The sequence below is a fragment of the Anabrus simplex genome, chromosome 9 (genome assembly GCF_040414725.1).
Source record: "Anabrus simplex isolate iqAnaSimp1 chromosome 9, ASM4041472v1, whole genome shotgun sequence".
Lineage (NCBI taxonomy): Eukaryota > Metazoa > Arthropoda > Insecta > Orthoptera > Tettigoniidae > Anabrus > Anabrus simplex.
Window position 1 is genome coordinate 114,377,139 of NC_090273.1, and position 13,535 is coordinate 114,390,673.

Genomic DNA, 13,535 nt, shown 5'->3' on the forward strand with positions numbered 1-13,535 from the left:
GGTTCGGAAAAGAACAAGAGTTGACCCAGGAGGTCGGATAGCATAGGTGACAGTGAAGATTCTGGCACAAGTAAGTGGAAGCAATATCAGAACTCAGCTAAGTGCCCCCTGTTCGCCAACCCACACCCCCCTTCTTAAGTGCCCCCTTTAAGTCGCCTCTTACGGTAGGCAGGGGATACCGTGGACGTTATTCTACTGCCCCCACACACAGGGCGAGGTAGGGGCAACTTCGAAGGATATAAAGCTAAGTAAGTGTCCTAAGATTTATTTTTTGACAGGCCCCGTATAATCTCCTGCACTGTGAAATGTGTATTATTACGCTTAAACGCTGGCAAGTCGATAGAAAAAAATGTACATAAAAATCAGCACATTCCATTTGGAATACCTCCATCAGAACTGTTCTCAAGCAAAGCGAGTGATCACATGAGATAATACATTCCAGCCTGGAACTTGATCATGACATTCCCAGGACAGTGCTACCATGGACATGTTACTGATGTGATATGGACAGTTGAGCTTCATCTGACTGCATAATTTCACATCAAATGTAGTTTTAAGTATTCATAAAACAATAATTATATAAAAGTATTATATTTATTTAATACATAAATTGAATTTTTCTTTCACTGATTCCCACCGTAAAATGTGCACCAGAACTATTCAAAGATTTGGTCTTTTGAAGCCAATCACCTTTCCAGCCAAGTTAGATCAAGTTGTAGTTAGCCCGGTTTGGTCCAGGTAACTTCAGAAACACAGATCATGATTAACCAGCCAAGTAACTGGTTTGAAACAGAGATGGAAAACCTTTACCGACTACCGTGTCAATTAATTTACTGTCTAGTGAACCATTGGGTATTTTCCTTTAAAATCATCATGTAACCCCTAATTTGACTACATTTAGGTATTACATTGCATTACATATAAGTCCATTCCACTGAATGTGTCAGGGATTTAATTTGCAAACAGCACGGAAAATTTAATTTTAAAATCAGGTAAAATTTAAGAATCAGGTATATTGTAGCTTTAACCTGATCATCATCATCGGTTCTCTGCCTATCACTACGTTCTATCATGCATTTTCCAAGCCGATCTGTCTTCTGCCATCCTTTTAGCCTTCCAGTATCTTCCATTAACTTTCACAATGTCCATCATCTGATACATCAACCTCCCCCCTGCACATTTTCCTTCCAATGCGTGCGTTAATAAACATTTCGTTCGTAAACAGTGACCTAACCAATTATTCTTTCTCTTTTGAATGGTCTCCAATACTGCCGTCCTTTCTTCCCCTACTTTTCCAATACTACGTCATTCATTAATTTTTATTGCCTGTTAATTTTTAATAAATATGGCCATAGATTTGAGAATTAGTTCTTTATTCAAGCGCAATGTAAAAATATGCTGTGTTGCTATATGTTCCACCTATTTATTACATGTTAAAAACATTAAAATATGTTAGTATGTAGTAAGACGCGCCACAGAAGTTGGCATGTCACCTAGTGGCACGCGTGACATAGGTTCGCTATCCCTGGAATAGACTGTATCCACCAAGTCCGTGTATAGCTCTAATTCTGTAGTATTGCCATTTCACGTGGTGTTGACAGATAACAAGACCGTTCTCGTTTCCATCCAGATTGAGTACATCAACTTCATCGACAAGTGAGTATTTGATTGAATTATATAACTTAACCCTAGGACTCGCTGCGCTCAAAACTTTATACACTGACTGACAGAGCAAATGCAACACCAAGAAGGAGTGGTCAGAACTTTATGCCAATTGCAGGGTAGACTGACGTCACTGAGGTATGCTCATGATGTGAAATGCGCCGCTGTGCTGCGCACGTAGCGAACGATAAATGGGACACGGCGTTGGCGAATGGCCCACTTCGTACCGTGATTTCTCAGCCGACAGTCATTGTAGAACGTGTTGTCGTGTGCCACAGGACACGTGTATAGCTAAGAATGCCAGGCCGCCGTCAACGGAGGCATTTCCAGCAGACAGACGACTTTACGAGGGGTATGGTGATCGGGCTGAGAAGGGCAGGTTGGTCGCTTCGTCAAATCGCAGCCGATACCCATAGGGATGTGTCCACGGTGCAGCGCCTGTGGCAAAGATGGTTGGCGCAGGGACATGTGGCACGTGCGAGGGGTCCAGGCGCAGCCCGAGTGACGTCAGCACGCGAGGATCGGCGCATCCGCCGCCAAGCGGTGGCAGCCCCGCACGCCACGTCAACCGCCATTCTTCAGCATGTGCAAGACACCCTGGCTGTTCCAATATCGACCAGAACAATTTCCCGTCTTCCCTTCGATTGGTTGAAGGAGGCCTGCACTCCCGGCGTCCGCTCAGAAGACTACCATTGACTCCACAGCATAGACGTGCACGCCTGGCATGGTGCCGGGCTAGAGCGACTTGGATGAGGGAATGGCGGAACGTCGTGTTCTCCGATGAGTCACGCTTCTGTTCTGTCAGTGATAGTCACCGCAGACGAGCGTGGCGTCGGCGTGGAGAAAGGTCAAATCCGGCAGTAACTGTGGAGCGCCCTACCGCTAGACAACGCGGCATCATGGTTTGGGGCGCTATTGCGTATGATTCCACGTCACCTCTAGTGCGTATTCAAGGCACGTTAAATGCCCACCGCTACGTGCAGCATGTGCTGCGGCCGGTGGCACTCCCGTACCTTCAGGGGCTGCCCAATGCTCTGTTTCAGTAGGATAATGCCCGCCCACACACTGCTCGCATCTCCCAACAGGCTCTACGAGGTGTACAGATGCTTCCGTGGCCAGCGTACTCTCCGGATCTCTCACCAATCGAACACGTGTGGGATCTCATTGGACGCCGTTTGCAAACTCTGCTCCAGCCTCGTACGGACGACCAACTGTGGCAAATGGTTGACAGAGAATGGAGAACCGTCCCTCAGGACACCATCCGCACTCTTATTGACTCTGTACCTCGACGTGTTTCTGCGTGCATCGCCGCTCGCGGTGGTCCTACATCCTACTGAGTCGATGCCGTGCGCATTGTGTAACCTGCATATCGGTTTGAAATAAACATCAATTATTCGTCCGTGCCGTCTCTGTTTTTTCCCCAACTTTCATCCCTTTCGAACCACTCCTTCTTGGTGTTGCATTTGCTCTGTCAGTCAGTGTATATCACTGATTATTTCCTTTAAAATTTTCATAGATCCTCCCCATTTTGAGTAATTGCCCCTTGACTAGTTCCTCACTGTGCTGAGGGATAAACGACGAAAGAATTTCTTGCGATGTAACCGAGCTCCAGCACGCTACAGCGACTGACATTTCTTAAATACGAAACACAGGCTTACACTAGTTTATAAGACCATAGTATCATAATTTCAGTTGTCATACTGTGCACTGTGTTACTATGTTTCTCTGTTACTATGGGTTCAGTGATCCCCCTCTTGGGAGTCCGTGTCATAATTTTTATAGCGTTTTTTGTTATGTTTCTCTCACTTACAACAATCAAGGGTAAACGTGATTTGGTCAACAATAGCACTTTTAATAATGACATTGTATTCTTAGCATCTACATTTTTCGTATATTTCAATCTTACAAATTATAATAGACGAAACGCAAGCTGGACTGGAAATGTTGACAGCTCAGGTGCAAGACAGAAGTGCAAATCCAAAAGGGCTTCCAAAGCAGATTATTCAGTCAATTTAATCTATCCTAAACATGAAGATCAAACTGGAATTGTCAAGAACAGCCTCTTACAGGAAAAGGCCCGGCGTTACGCTTTCGTGAGAGATACTAAAACCAGAATGGAAAAGAACAAAAATTTGAGCAAGCCAAAACAATATTGTGCACAGTGTAATGTAACGCACATTCAGAAAATGTGTCAGTTGCCTTGAAATAGATTATTGAGAGTAATTTCAATCTACCACGTAACCAAATATGACTGCATTACTCCCATGATGTAGTTTTCACTATTTCAATACTTGAACTTATTGAAAACTAGGAAAATTATCTAATGATCATAAACTCTGTTATACATGGATAAGTACTTGTTGGATTTTTAATTTTCTTTCCTTAAAATTTTATTGAATGGGTTCGACGGACTCCCGTCTTCGAAATTCAGTTTACAAAAATAATCTTCAGTGTTCTAGGGTTAATTATTTTCAAGAGCATTCGAGTTGTGTTTACATGAGTGTGCTCTCCTGAATATTGCGCATCGACACTGTGCATTATTTGAAGGATGGCACTGAATCCTGTATCCAGAAAGAGGAATAATCATCCGTCTGGCGAAGAATGTGAAAATGAAGATGATTACTTCCTTTACAGGCAAAATACCACATACTGAACTGCTAATATTCTACACGATGTAAAACATAGACTGTTTTTGACACTATCTCAAATTTTTTCAACGTCTGAACGAAAATGTAGACACTACATTGTAAAAAATTCTGGGTAATTTTAGTAATGTTTAGATAGGTCAGACAGGCTGATATATTAGCACTTGTATCAAGGAAGACAAGAGGAATGTGCCTGAACTAGACAGCACAATCAGTGCTTCCTGAGTAGGTCGTATCTCTGGGTAATATTAGTAATCGATGTAGATCGTGCATGTAGCTGTGAAAATATTCAAAATTACCTGCTTTCCCTACAACATTATGGTTGTGACCAGTATATAGTCCACTACTACCCCACTCACAGGGGATAAGAAATTTTATTTATTTATTTATTTATTTATTTATTTATTTATTTATTTATTTATTTATTTATTTATTTATTTAACAAGTCTGTACAAAGGTATCCTCCTCTTACAACAGACATTATCTCTTTGTATGAATGAATTGAATAAATAAATGCATGACTGTATGAATGAATGAATGAATGAATGAATGAATGAATGAATGAATGAATGAATGAATGAATGAATAAGTAAACGAATGAAGGAAGGAAGGAAGGAAGGAAGGAAGGAAGGAAGGAAGGAAGGAAGGAAGGAAGGAAGGAAGGAAGGAAGGAATAGAATGCTCTCGGCCTACAGCTACGGAACGGCGGCAGCCAAAGGGAGAAATTCAATTAGGAATGAATGAATTCATGCATGCATGAAAAAATGAAAACTCTTGACTACCAGTCACGGATGACCACTAACTGCGGAGAGAGACCTCATTACTGAATGAATGTTCCCAGCCTACAGGTACGGAACTCCAGCAGCTGAGGACGGAACATTCCATCTATCAGAACCTAAACAAATTCACATGCAATTCAACAATTCATTTCATTAAGGAATAATAACTACAACGACAATAACACAACAATAATAATAATAATAATAATAATAATAATAATAATAATAATAATAATAACATTCACTATTCCAATTACCACTTACATTCTTTCTCGTAATTAACAAATCCATGGTCCAAACTTAGCTATTTGCCCTGCATGAATTTCAAGATCTTGCAACTTTCTTGTAAATGTATTTCTAATTACAATAAGTAACTTACTAAGATTACTAGGCTTGTTCCATTCTTTCTTTGGGGTAGGAAAGATGAAAGGCAATATCATAAATTTGGAGGAACCATCTGTATATATACATGTCTAGAGCCAGGATTTTTGGGCAGTAATAGGTTAAAATGCAAACTAACTGACGTAATTTACAAGTATACACTACCCTGCAAAACGGTCGTGCTATGAGTGTTGCATAAATACTAGGCGTACTGCCCATCACAACCCCTGAAATTTATATTACTTTCGCTACATTATGGAAGAGCAGGCTACACGATACTTCCCACTTCATTCATTCATTCATTCATTCATTCATTCATTCACCATAATGGAATTTCTCCCCCTGGCTGCTGGGGTTCCGTAGCTGTAGGCCAGGAGCATTAAATTCCTTCCACCTAAAAATGTAACTTTTCTACTACTCGGTCAATTTCAACCAAATTTTAAATCATGTTTATCATGTAAAGATGTGGCAATGCCGAAGTTTTGTAGTCCAAAACTTTATTGCTTCTTGAATTTTGAATTCTTAATTTGATTATAATGTTATTTTGTAAACCATTTTTATACTCGGGCCTCAATTTTTACATTTCATATTTTTCAAGTAAATTGACAATAAGTAGTGCAAAAGTTCTATGTATTCATTTTACGAGAATTGTTTATTCATTTGCTTTTTATTTTATTCAAATTTCAAACATAAATTTTCTTTAATTACCTGTTCTTAAACGCCATAATAAAATAGATAAACTGCATTTACTATAATATTAATACGGTTGGCCGGCAGGCACACCCAGCTTATCTGACTCCCGTTGACTCATCTCTTCCCGTTACACAGCGCGGCGACAGCAAGGGAATGCCCGCACTTCGCAGTTCAGGTCCGTGCTTAGAACGTGTATTACGTGTTGATCTCTCGCTCCAATTGTTCTCGAGTTGTGAAGTGTTACTTCAGGGTATAATTCTCATAATGCCTCCACATGTGTACACGGTAGAGGAAATGGTATTTATTTAATTTAATAGAGAAATGTACACTCAAGTTTGAGCATTAAATAAAGTTCACATTTCAGTCTTTGCTATAGTCTGTAATTGTCCTGGTTCTTTTCGTGCAAGTTATGATGTGGTATCTACTACACTTCTGCCCACACAAAGTGCACTTACAATCTTCGTCTGGTTCATGGAACTTCTGGTTTACGCATATCTTGTGGTGAAACCCATGTATGGAGAGTCGTGTTATCACGTGGCGCTGTGTGTTGCACTCTCTAGTCCATCTATCGTCCGTCATCGCTGGTGAGGTGTAGAAGTCTAGGTCAATTTCCCTTTTCTTGTTTTCCCTGATGTTTACTAGTGCCCTGCTTGCTTCCGTTGATTGTAGGTAGAATTTTGATCGTATGTCTTCTATGAAATACGTCTCCCGCATCATTTCGTATACCATCCGGGATGGCGCTGTCTTTCCAACTCTGGTAATCCTCTTCATGAACATTGCTTTTATTCTTTCTATTCTCATCAAGTCTCCGATCTTCAGCTTTTCCCACACGATCTCAATTCCATATGTTATCACTGGCGCTACTGTCGTCTTGAAAAGTCTCATCGCCGTGCTGATTGATAGGTTTGAAATGTTTTGGATGCTGTATGAGGCTCTGATTGCTGCTGCCGTTCTTTCTTGAATATTTATACCAAAGGACGCCGCCGTTGTCTGTAGTGTTATTCCCAAATATTTGTAATTTCGTACCTTTTGTAGTGGCTTTTGGTGTAATGTTATGTTGTCTTTGGGCGTTGATTTCCCACCTTTTCTGAAGATCATTTGTACTGTCTTTTCTTCATTTATCTGTAGGCAGGTTTCCTCCGCCCAGGTCTCTAGTCTGTGGACTACCTTTTGCACCTCCTCCTTTTCTTGCTCCGAACAGCATGTGATCTGCGAATAGGATCAGCTCTGCTTTTGATCCTTCCTCTACTATGCGGTTCACATCTGCTGTATAAATGTTGAAAAGTGTGGGACTCATGGGATCCCCTTGCATAACTCCGTTCATCTGTATTATGTCTTCAGAAATGTCTACGTTGTTGTTTATTCGAATTATGTTCCTCTGTAGACATGCTTCAACTATTCTCACTAGTGGGTCTCTCTCGCCAATTGTCAATTTCATTTTCTCGATTAGCTTTCGCCTGTCGATTGAGTCGAATGCCTTCTTGAAATCAACAAATACCGCGTGATATTTCCCTCCTTTGTGTCTTAAGGCTTCTTCTTCAAAATTTATTAGGTATTTCACTGCCTGGGCCGTGCTCCTGCCTTTCATAAAACCGAATTGATTTTCTGGAATGTACCCACTGAAGGCTTCTAGTAATCTTTCATTTAGTATCTTCGTGAAAACTTTGAAGGATGGTATTTATGGTATTTATGTACCATAATTATGTGAAAACAGTGTCTTACAGGGAAGTCGTTAGGCGATTTGTAACACAATCTCCAGGTGTACGCCCTCCACATAGAGCGACCGAGCAGAAACTCGTAAACAAATTGAGATGAACTGGTTCTTTACTCGATAAGAAGCGAAGTGTTTAAAAAAAAGGTATACATAACGAGGAAAAAGTAAATGCAATCGCAGTAATATTAGAACATGCGCTTACAAAATCCGTCAGACGACTTGGACAAGAATCCCGAGTTTCTAAAAGCTCAGCATGGCGGGCTACCAAAATGTTAAAAACGAAACCATACAAGGTAACTGTAGTACACGAACTGCATCAACGTGATCTTGATAAAAGGTACGTTTTTGTAATTGGATGTTGCGAAACGTCCACGATGAAATAATTGAGCCACGCTTAATACTTTTGGCTGACGAAGCATGGTTCCATTTACACGCGTATGTTTCGACGGAGAATAACAGATACTGGAGTACAGAAAACCTCCATCGCAGATAAAAAAAATCCTCTGCATAACGAACGGATTGGAATATGGTGCGCAGTAATTATAGGATCTATATTTTTTCAGGGCACAATTAATGTACAGATACAGGGATCAAACCATTTTTTGACGAACTAACTGGCACTAACTGTCGAAATGGATATTTTCTGCAAGACTCCGCCACCGCGTATACAGCTAATGACACATTAAACTTAATTGAGGAAATTTTTGAAGACGGCGTTATTTGTATCGACTTATAGCGGTCAAGGTCCCCAGATTTAACTGTATGAGACTTCTATTTATGGGGGAGCTTAAAACATAAGCCAACGGCCGTAGCCGTGTTGAAACACTAGATCCCGTGAGATCTCTGAAGTTAAGCAACATCGGGCGTGGTCAAGATTTGGATGGGTTGCCACGTGCTGTTGGTGGGGGGTAAGCGAATGGAGGAGCGGAAAGGAACTGGCCATCCTACCGTACGTAAACTCCGGCTCCGGCACACCTCTGCGGTGATTCGGACCTGTCTTCGAGCAGAATACACCCTTACCTTATCTTACCTTACCTTACCTTAAAACATAAAGTGTATGCAAGAAACCCTCACACGTTGAGAGAGGGTGATTACCTCGTTGTACTTCCTCTTAAAACAAAAATCACCACCACCACCACCTCACACGTTGTACGAACTGAAAGAACATATCCGGAGAAAAATAGCCTCAGTTACGGAAGACGAACTTCTGAGCGTGAATCGGAGTTTCCTACGACGATGCCAGAAATGTGCGGATGCAAGAGGTGAACATTTCCAACACCTCCTGTCATAAGGTACGACCTATTCTTAATCGCAAATTTTCTTAATTCTTATGTTCTTAATTTTAATTGTTATCTCGCCGGGCTGAGTGGCTCAGACGGTTAAGGCGTTGGCCTTCTAACCCCAACTTGGCAGGTTCGATCCTGGCTCAGTCCGGTGGTATTTGAAGGTGCTCGAAACGACAGCCTCGTGTCGGTAGATTTACTGGCACGTAAAAGAACTCCTGCGGGACTAAATTCCGGCACCTCGGCGTCTCCGAAGACCGTAAAAGTAGTTAGTGGGACGTAAAGCAAATAACATTATTATTATTAACTGTTATCTCATGTCATACACGGTTAAAGTGAGCGAAGTGCTGTCCTTGTCGCTACGCCGCGGAGCGGGGAGTGATGAGTCAACGGGAGGCAGATAAGCTGGGCGTGCCTGGCGGCCAACCGATGAGAGAAATTCACTGTACACATAAAAATGCAGACACCTCATGACTACTTCCTGCAAAAATTTAGGATAAAGAACCTGGCAAAGTTAGAAATACAAACTTACGGGAAAATGTTTTTTACTAAAACGAATGCTGGTGCAAGACATACATCCACTAAAATTCTCCAGCACCATATATTTTCCCTTACTGCTCATGTAGGGGTCCTTTAACTTGTAATGTCCAGACCACGGTAGCCACTACTGCGCACTCTTTACACTAATAGAAGTGAAAGAAGGATATGAAGATGGTAATGTCTGATGGCGATAGAAATAACAAAGCTATCATCGGCAGCTGTCAATGAGCCACGTCACTCTCAAGCAGACCACATTTCAAATATTTGTTATACATACTTATAATTCGAGAGCCTCCGTGGCTCAGACGGCAGCGCGTCGGCCTCTCACCGCTGGATACCGTGGTTCAAATCCCGGTCACTCCATGTGAGATTTGTGCTGGACAAAGCGGAGGCGAGACAGGATTTTCTCCGGGTACTCCGGTTTTTCCTGTCATATTTGATTCCAGCAACACTCTCCATTCTCATTTCATAGCATCTATCAGTCATTAATAAATCACTTTGGGAGTGGCGACCCCATCGTACTAATAGCCTATATCTGCTTCATTCATTCCATCCCTGACCCGGTCAATGACTGGAAAACAGATTGTAGGTTTTCATTTTCACTTATAATTCGAATCCAGCCGAATCGTTTTGAGATCAAAAAGTAAGCACTCCAAAGATCAGAAATAGCCATTGAAATTTGTTTGGAAAAATGGAAGTTTTAGGGTGGAAAGGAAATGGCCTATGGCTTTTAGTGAAGGAAGTGTCCAAGGACATGCTGGGTTCGCTTGATGGAGGTCTTGAGATTTCACTCCCGCAGGCGACCTGCGAGCCGTGATGAGGACGAAATTATGATGAAGACGACACATACACCCATCCCCCGTGCCAGCGGAATTAACCAATGATAGTCAAAATTCCCGACCCTGCCTGGAATCGAACCCGGGACCCCTGTGATCAGAGGGCAGCACGCTAACCATTTAGCCATGGAGCCGGACATTAGAATGGAGTCACCCCCTAAGTGGTTTACGTAGCGACTGAACACAGCATGGGTGTATGTAGTGGAGTAGTCATTCCGTCCCTCCACCGTCTCTTACGCCAAGGAAATTTGTGTTGGTGATGTGATTTACGGAGAAGGTGAGGTGGGTGCGGCCGTGGCCAATAAAGGAACTGTCCCGGCATTCGCCTTAGTGCAGGAGAATGGAAAACCACGGAAAACGATTCTCAGGACAGCCGACGGTTGGGACCAGCCTCTCTCCACCTTCCGAACGTAGAGCCGCAAAGCTAGCCAAAATTATATAGCCGCTGTGCAGAAATTCCCTCTCCTCGGTCTAGCGGAAGTGGCTGGGTCGGTGTTTAACTCGCATCATGCATTTTTTTGCTATTTGCTTTACGTCGCACCGACACAGATAGGTCTTATGGGAACGATGGGACAGGAAAGGCCTAGGAATGGGAAAGAAGCGGCCGTGGCCTTAATTAAGGTACAGCCCCAACATTTGCCTGATGTGAAAATGGGATTCCATGGAAAACCATATTCAGGGCTGCCGACAGTGGGGTTCGAACCCACTATCTCCCGGATGCGAGCTCACAACTGCGCGCCCCAAACCGCACGGCCAAGTCGCCTGGTGATCGATGTTCAAATCACCACCAAGGACGATAAGTAGTAAATGGTACTCGTTCTCACGAAGCTTACGTACTTATAGCAAAGTGTGGATGACGCTACAGAGCTACAGCTCATTCCACAATAAGAAAACAGTATGGCTCTTACGGGCCTACAAGGAGTGAACACACCCCCTCTGAAACACCCATAATTCCTCGTAATTAAGGGGTATTATACAGTACTTGGCAATGTATTGTGAAAGATAGATAGTAAGGATGAGGCATTTTGGCCCGTGAGTTATTAAAATAACTACATAACTTTTTTTTTCATAAATACATTAGTAGGGAAGAAGCACAATGGCGGGAACAGCCATCGCTTCGTTGCCTTCCTTCATTTTCCTTCTTCTATGTTGCTGCGGTACAAGCGCCGTGTAGTCCCTCACTCTGTGAATCGCAGGCAGCTGACTTCTGTAGTGCAGTCATCTACGGTATGTTGCGCGTGCGTTTTTAGACTTTACATCAGTGCGTAATTGTCTTGTGTTGAGTGAGAGTTATGCGATAAGCCTACATGTGTGATTTCTTTCTTTAACGTTAATACTGTGATCTTTTGTAGAGTCATCTACAGTATTTATTTGTTGCAGCTGTTTTCTAGCCTGTATTGCATAGAGAAAATTATTAAATGCATCCCTCATCCCTCTAACCCATAAAAAGTATTTGTCTATTTTCTCCTCAATTTTACATTCAATTCTGAAGTTTTTATGTGCCGTAGTTTACCTCTGATTCTGTACAAACCAAAAATAGCTCCTGTAAAGCCCCATCCCCGTCCCCTTTAGTTCACAGAAATAATTTGTAGCTTTGTTTCTTCCGCTTTTTGTCTTGAACTTAAACACGGAGTTTCATCAATATATGTGCCTCCGTTTTCCCGTGATGGTCTTGAGCAGAGCCGTTCGATATAGCAACCCTGTTGTCATAAGAGCAATACTGTTTTATTAACATAGGATACATAGACAAACACCGGTAGCCATGGTTACAACGGTGCCGGGAAGGTGATAACGCTAAATTCCAGGTAGAGTGGTGGTGGTGGTGGTGATTATTGTTTTAAGAGGAAGTACAACCACGGAACCATCAGAGAGAAAAAATGGGAGGGACTCTACACTTCGAAAAATGAAGGTATCGGCCAAAGGGAAACAAGGGCCACGAAGGGCGTGAAAATGAAAGACTCTCTAGGACTCGAGTACTCTAATAGCGTCGGGGTCGGAAAACAACAAGAGTTGACCAAGGGAGGTTGGACAGGATAGATGAAAGTGAGGAGTCTAGCGCAAGTAAGTGGAAGCAATGTCAGGACCCAACTAAGAGCCCCGTGATAGCCAACCTACGCTCCAAAATTTAGAGTCTCTGGGCCCCTTTTAGTCACCTCTTATGACAGGCAGGGGATACCGTGGGTGTTATTCTACTGCCCCTACCAACAAGGGGATTCCAGGTAGACCCTCAGTCCGAAAATATATTGTTCTAAAAAAAATAAGGAAATGTTTGGAATACTTCATTTCGTCGCAACCCCTAACCTTAGGAAGATGTTTTAAATAAATAAGAAACAATGCCAGACTCAGCGGAAGGTCCCATGGTAGCCAAACCACGTTCCCAAGTTGAGAGCGCCTGGTGTTACATCTTCCAGTTGCCTTTCGTGACAGGCAGATGATACATTGCATGTATTCCTTGCACCCAACCACAGAGGCAGGGGGAAGAACGACTGTCAGAGCCAAGAATATTTTGTGGGCTAGGCCATTTTTCTGCAAATAGAAGACCGGGCGAGTTGGCCATGCGGTTAGGCGCGCACGACTGTGAGCTTGCATCCGGGAGATAGTACGTTCGAATCCCACTGTCGGCAACCCTGAATATGGTTTCCCATTGTTTCCCATTTTCACACCAGGCAAATGCTGGGGCTGTGCCTTAATTAAGGCCACGGCTGCTTCCTTCCAATTCCTAGGGCTTTCCTATCCCATCGTCACCATAAGACCTATCTGTGTCGGTGCGACGTAAAGCCACTAGCAAATGGAAGGTCGGATACAAGTATGCCTGAAATACAAAGAAAATGTTGTCATGTTTCATAATAACCCGACAAATACTTGGCAAGCGACGTATAGCTTTGAAACTCTTCCTGACTTTAGAACTACTGTCTGCTCGCTTACAGTTTTTTGTGTGTAGGAATACTGTTATCTATTTATGTCTACCTCTACTTCCGCCTCTGTAATGTAGTGGGTAGTGT